The sequence below is a fragment of the Elephantulus edwardii genome, unplaced genomic scaffold (assembly GCF_000299155.1).
Source record: "Elephantulus edwardii isolate Elephantulus edwardi_28Jun2011 unplaced genomic scaffold, EleEdw1.0 scaffold00012, whole genome shotgun sequence".
Taxonomy (NCBI): Eukaryota; Metazoa; Chordata; class Mammalia; order Macroscelidea; family Macroscelididae; genus Elephantulus; species Elephantulus edwardii.
In genome coordinates, this window is record NW_006399762.1 from 6,954,028 (window position 1) to 6,960,918 (window position 6,891).

Sequence of the window (6,891 nt, forward strand, 5' to 3'; positions counted from 1 at the left end):
CAGCGCAGGAGGGGAAGACCCTCTATGAGATGGATTGATTCGGTGACTGGGGTAATCGGGATGGGTGTGTCAGAGGCGGTGCGGTTGGCGCAGGATAGAGGAGGGTTTAGAGCTGTTGTGCATAGGGTCGCTATGAGTCGGAAACGACTTGATGGCACATAATAACAACAACAACAATACATAAACATTGTTTCACTAATTATAGCAATTTTAATGTTTTTCTTATGTCTCATCAAGTTGCTGGTGACTCATAGCGACTCTATATACAGCCGATTCTGAAGCCTTCCCTGTCATGAGCCAACTCACTGATTTCAAAACTCCTACCCTCCCATTGTCGCAGTTCCTCTATCAATTCATCTCGCCCAGGTTCATCCTGATTAAAAATGTTAATGCTGGGAAAACTGTGATTTAGGGGGGAAGTGTATTGTAACTCTGTATTTTTTATTAATTTTTTCTGTATATCTAAAAATATCCAATAAGATTTTATTTTTTTTAAAGATCACAAATCTAAAAGAGAAGAAAGATAAATATAGAATAGACCCCAAAATAAAAACACTAAAGTGTATCATAGTCAAATTTGCCAAAACTAAAAATAAGGAGATAAGTAGGGAGAAGCAAAGAGTAACCTATAAGGGAGAGCAGATAAGTTTCAGTGCCCATTTCTCAGCAGAAACCATGTGAGCAAGAAGGCAGAGGGAGGAATGACATATACCAAATACTCAAAAAACACAACTGTCAACCAACAATACTGTACCCAGCAAAATTATCCATCAAATATGAAGGACAGATCAAGATATTCCCATAAAAGCAAAACTTAAGGGAGTTTGTAAACACAAGAACAGTGTTCCAGGAAACACTGAGAGATGTCCTTCTTACAGAGGTATCAGAGTAAGCAGCATGGACCAAAGTAGTTAGCAATAATACCAAAAGAACTCAACAAAATGATAGCAATAAAACCCTGCCTCTCAATAATCACACTGAATGTGAACAGTTTGAATGTACCACTGAAGAGAAAAAGAGTAGCAGGTTGGATAAAAAACAAAATCCATTAATATGCTGTCTGCAAGAGTCACACCTGAAAAATTAAGATAAAGACTAAAAATAAAAGGATGGGTGGAAAGATTAACCAAGCAAATGGCAACAAGAAAAAAGGAGGAGTAGCAATATTAATCTCTGATAAATTTCAATGCAAAAGCCATCACAACTGAAAGGAAGGCAGGAAGGCCACTATATAATGCTTAAAGGGTCAATAGAACAAGAGGGCATAACAATAATAAATATCTATGCACCAAATGCTGCAAGCAGGAGCGGCATCCACTTCCGAAATGACTTGCCTCCGGAAACTCTGTGTACTAACAGTGCTCAGGCTGTTCGTTCATAGGGTCGCTATGAGTCGTCTACGACTCGATGGCATCAAACAACAATAACAATGACGATGACCAAGAGAGAGCTACGTTGGCCTAGTGGAAAGGAAGATATGCTACCAAGCCAAAGGTGTGTGATTTTTATCTGTGGCCCTCGGTCAGGTTCAAATTGTCTTCCTGTCAAACATTCTACTAGATGGTATAGCACTGGTCTGTGTGTTGCTGTACAGAGGTAACTCGTGGTTGCTGTGATGCTGAAGACTGTGACAGTGATGTGCCAATCGTGGTAACAGGTACCTATGGTGTACAGTGTTGGTTGGAGCTTCCCGACTAAATCAAACCTGGAAGCAGGAGCAGCATCCACTTCCAAAATGGCTTGCTTCCAGAAACTCTATGTACGAACAGTGCTCAGGCTGTTTATTCATAGGGTAGCTATGAGTCATCTACGACTCAAGGGCATCAACAACAACAACAACATGCACCAAATGATACGCCTGCAAATTTATAAAACAAACATTAACTAAATTGAAAAAGGAAACAGACAAAAATACTATAGTAGTAGGAGACTTCAATACACCACTCTTAAGGAAAGATAGAACTACCAGAAAAAACTCAACAAAGATGCTCAAGAATTAAGCCACACTATACACCAACTCGACCTCATAGATATTTATAGACTAATGTACTAAAAAAACCCACAGTATACCTTCTTCTCCAATGTGTATGGAACAGTCTCTAGAAAAGATTATATTTTAGGTCACAAGGCAAGCATCAATAAAATAAAAAAAACATAAAAATAATACAAAGCATTTTCTCAGACCACAACACAACAAAATAAGAAATTAACAAAAAACATACATTTGGAAGCTGGAAAGTCTTACTTGAACATGAGTGGGTACTAGAAGAAATAAAAAGTGAAATTAAAAATTTCTTGAAACAAATGACAATGAAAACACCACTTGCCAAAACCCCTGAGAAACACTCAAAGCAGTAATCAGAGGTCAATTTATAGCAATAAGCAAACATATCAAAAGGCAGGAAAAAAAATGACCATTGACTCTCTAACCCAACATCAACAAATTGAAAAAGAACAGCAAGAAAACCCGACACCTTCTAAAAACAATGAAATTATAAAACTTAGAGAGGAAAAAAATGAAATAGAAGACAGAAAACCAATTGAAACCATCAATAAAACTAGGAGTTGGTTCTTTGAAAAGGTCAATAAAATGAAATAAAAAAATATTAGCAAATCTAACAAAAGAAAAGACACATATAATCCAAATAAGAGATAAAATGGGCAATGTCACAACAGAACCAACTAAAATTTAAAAACTAACATTAGAATATTATGAAAGATTATACACAAATATGAAAGCTTAGAAGAAATGGACAAATACTTAGAAATTCACAACCTACTTAAATTGACACATACCAAAATTGAACACCATGACAAAAGAAGAAATTGAAAAGGTAATAAAACAACTTCTAGCCTAAAAAAGTCCTGGACTACATGGTTTTACAAGTGAATTTTATCAACATTCAGAGAAAATCTGTCACCAATCCTACATAAACTATTTCAGAATACAGAAAAAGATGGAATTCTCCCAGACTCATTCTATTATAATTGACATATGAAGCAAACATATCCTTGATAACAAAGCCAGGTAAAAATACCACCAAAATAGAAAACTATGGGCCAATATCTCTCATGAACATTAATGCAAAAATCCTGAATAAAATCTTGGCCAATAGAATCCAAAGGTACATAAAAAAAATAATTCACCATGACCAAGTGGGACTCATAACAGATATGCAAGGATGGTTCAACATAAGGAAAACAATCAATGTAATTTACTACATTAACAAAGCAAAGAACAAGAACCACATGATCCTATCAATTGATGAAGAAAGGGCCTTTGACAAAATCCAACAACCTTTCCTGATTAAAACAGTCAACAAAATAGGATTAGAGGGGAATTTTTTCAACATAGTATAAAGTATACATGCAAACCTGAGAGCCAATATTGTTCTCAATGGAGCAAGATTAAAGGCATTTCCCTTGAGAAGAGGAACTAGGCAAGGATTCCCACTATCACCTCTTTTATTCAATATTGCATTGGTAGTCTTAGTGATAGCAATAAGGCAAGAGAAGGAAATAAGAGGTAACCAAATTTGCAGAGAGGAGGTAAAATTGTCTTCCTACGAAGATGATATGATAGTATACTTAGAAAGCCCTACAGACTCAGGAAGAAACTACTGAACATAATTGATTAGTTCAGCAAAGTGGCAGGATACAAGATCAACATACAAGAATCAGTTGAATTTCTCCACAGTGACAAGAGAATACAGAACTGGAGCTTAAAAAAAATACCCTTCACAATAGCTAATCACAAGATTAAATACTTGGGAGTAAATCTAATCAGAAGCATGAAGGATCTATTCAAAGAAAACTACAAAACTTTACTACAAGAACCAAAAAGAGACCTGGAGAAGTGGAAGGATACCCCTTGCTCATGGATAGAAAGACTCAAAATTGTCAAAATGGCAATAATACAAAAGGCGATTTACACGTTCAATGCAATCCCAATACAAATACCAATCCCACTCTTCAACAAGATGGAAAAGGCAATCTCCAGTTTCATTTGGAATGGAAAGAGTTCCCAATTAATCAAAGTACTTCTTAAAAACAGAAACAAGGTAAGAGGCATCTTACTCCCTGATTTCAAATCCTACTACACCAGCTTGGTGGTCAAGACAGTGTGGTACCGGTACAATGACAGACACGTAGATCAATAGAATACAATTGAAAATCCAGAAATCTGCCCATCTACCTATGGTCAAATTATTTTTGACAGGAGATGAAATCAGTTAAGTGGGGAAATGGCAGCCTTTTTAACAAATGGTGCTGGCAAAATTGGAAAACTATCTGTAGAAAACTCAAGCAAGACCCACACCTCACTCCATACACAAAAACCAAATCGAAGTGGACCATGGACCTAGGACTAAAACCATGGACTATAAACTTCTTTAAAGAAAAGCTTCAAAGAACTCTAGGATTTCTAATCCACAACATAAACAGTCTTCCAAGCATCCTGGAAAATCTACAATCAGGAGAGGATAAAATAGATGAATGGGATCTTCTAATAATCAAATTCCTATGTCCATCCAAAAACTTCTCCAACAGGCTAAAAAGAGAAGGCACAGACTGGGAAAAATATTTGGTAATGACATGTCATAAATGAGTTATATCTAGAATTTATAAAATACTCAAGCACCAGTAGAGTGTGGCTATGGCAAATATGGAGGATGTCTTTGGGAGCGATGCCAAAAGCGAGGCTGAATATAAAGATTCTGACTCTGGGTCTGACTCAGATTCTGATCAAGAGAATGCTGCGTCTAGTAGCAATGCTTCTGAAAGTGACCAAGATGAGAGAGGCGACTCAGGAAAACCACGTAATAAAGAACTGTTTGGGGACTACAGTGAGGATGAGGGAGCTTCTCATTACAGTGGGAGTGATAATCACTCTGGAAGACAATAGATCGGAAGCTTCTGAACATTCTGACTGAGAAGACAATGACCCCTCAGATGTAGACCAGCACAGTGGGTCAGAAGCCCAGAATGACGATGAAGATGAAGGTTGTAGGTCGGATGAAGGCAGCCATCACTCAGAAGCAGAAGGTTCTGAAAAAGCTCAGTCAGATGATGAAAAAAGGGGCAGAGAAGATAAAAGTGATGTCAGATGATGAAAAGATGCAAAATTCTGACGATGAGGACAGGGCACAAGGGTCTGATGAAGATAAGCTGCAGAATTCAGATGAGAGGAGGAAAAAATGCAGAACACAGACGAGGAGGAGTGGCCTCAGCTTTCAGCTCTCTGAGGAGGAGGTTAATTCTGATGATGAGCAGCTGGCAACTTTTGATCATGATGAGAAGAAACAGAATTCTGACGATGAAGAATGGCTGCAGATATCTGATGAGGAGAAAATGCAAAATTCTGATGATGAAAGGCCTCAGGCCTCAGATGAAGAACACAGACATTCAGATGATGAAGAGGAACAGGACCATAAATCAGACTCTGCAAGAGGCAGTGATAGTGAAGATGAAATTTTACGAATGAAACGCAAGGATGCAGTTGGTTCTGATTCAGAAGCAGGAGTGGCACTGAGATGCTGAAAGACAATAATGAAACCATGCATCTGTTTAGAGGTGCAGATGATACATCCTCAGGGAGTGATGGAGAAGATAAACTACCTACCCCAGGACAGCCTGTTGATGAAAATGGATTGCCTCAGGATCAACAGGAGGAAAAGCCAATTCCTGAGACCAGAATAGAAGTAGAAATAGCCAAAGTAAACACTGATTTAGGAAATGACCTGTACTTTGTTAAACTGCCCAACTTTCTCAGCGTAGAGCCCAGACCTTTTGATCATCAATATTATGAAGATGAATTTGAAGATGAGAAAATGTTGGATGAAGAGGGTAGAACCAGCTTAAAGTTAAAGGTAGAAAATATAATACTTGGAGGGTACACTGAGATGATGAAGGAAATGAAATCAAAGGGAGCAATGCAAGGATAGTCAAGTGGTCAGACGGGAGCATGTCACTGCACTTGGGCAATGAAGTGTTTGATGCTTACAAAGCATAGCTTCAAGGTGATCACAACCATCTGTTCATACACCCAAGTACTGGTCTACAAGGACAGGCCGTCTTCAAAACCAAACACCTTCAGACCTCACTCTACAGACAGTGCCACACACAGAAAGATGATGCTGTCGCTTGCTGATAGACGTTCAAAAACACAGAAGATTAGAATCTTGCCAACGGCTGGACATGATCCCGAATGTCAATGCACAGAAATTATCAAGAAAGAGGAGGAATGTTGGAGGGCTTCTATTTGTCGGGAATCTCAGCAGCACCGCATGCGAGAGAAGCAGCACCAGTGGGGGCTGAATGCCAATTACCTAGAACCTTACAGGTACGATGAGGAGGAAGAAGTTGAGGAGTCCATCAGCTTGGCTGCCATTAGAAAAAGAGGAGCAAGCCAGAATCTATTCTTCAGAAAGCAATGAAGAATCAGAAGACGATAAGGCTCAAAGACTACTCAAAGCAAAGAAACTCAACAGTGATGAGGATGGTGAACCTTCTGGAAAGAGAAAAGCAGAAGATGATGATAAAGCAAATAAAAAGCATACGAAGTACTTAATCAGTGAAGAAGAAGAAGATGATTGAAGTACAAAATGTGAAAACATTTTCTATATTGTTCAGCTTTGTTCTACGTATATATGATGCAAACATTTGTTATTTTGATCACAATGAATTGATTCTCACTTGTGTAATTTTAATTGTGATAAACATTTTTAAAAACAAAATAATGAGAAAAATACTCAAGCACCACAGCAAGATAAAGGTAAATAACTCAATTGAAAAGTGGGCACCGGATATTAACAGACACTTCACCAAAGAAGAATACATGAAGAAATGTTCAAAATCCCTAGCTCTAAGAGAGATGCAAATAAAAAAAACTCT

General features: G+C 37.9%; 1 pseudogene; it reads left to right on the plus strand.

Annotated features, from left to right (window-relative positions):
- Positions 1 to 4,654: 4,654 nt before the first annotated feature.
- Positions 4,655 to 6,594, plus strand: LOC102850500 (annotated as a pseudogene).
- Positions 6,595 to 6,891: the final 297 nt, after the last annotated feature.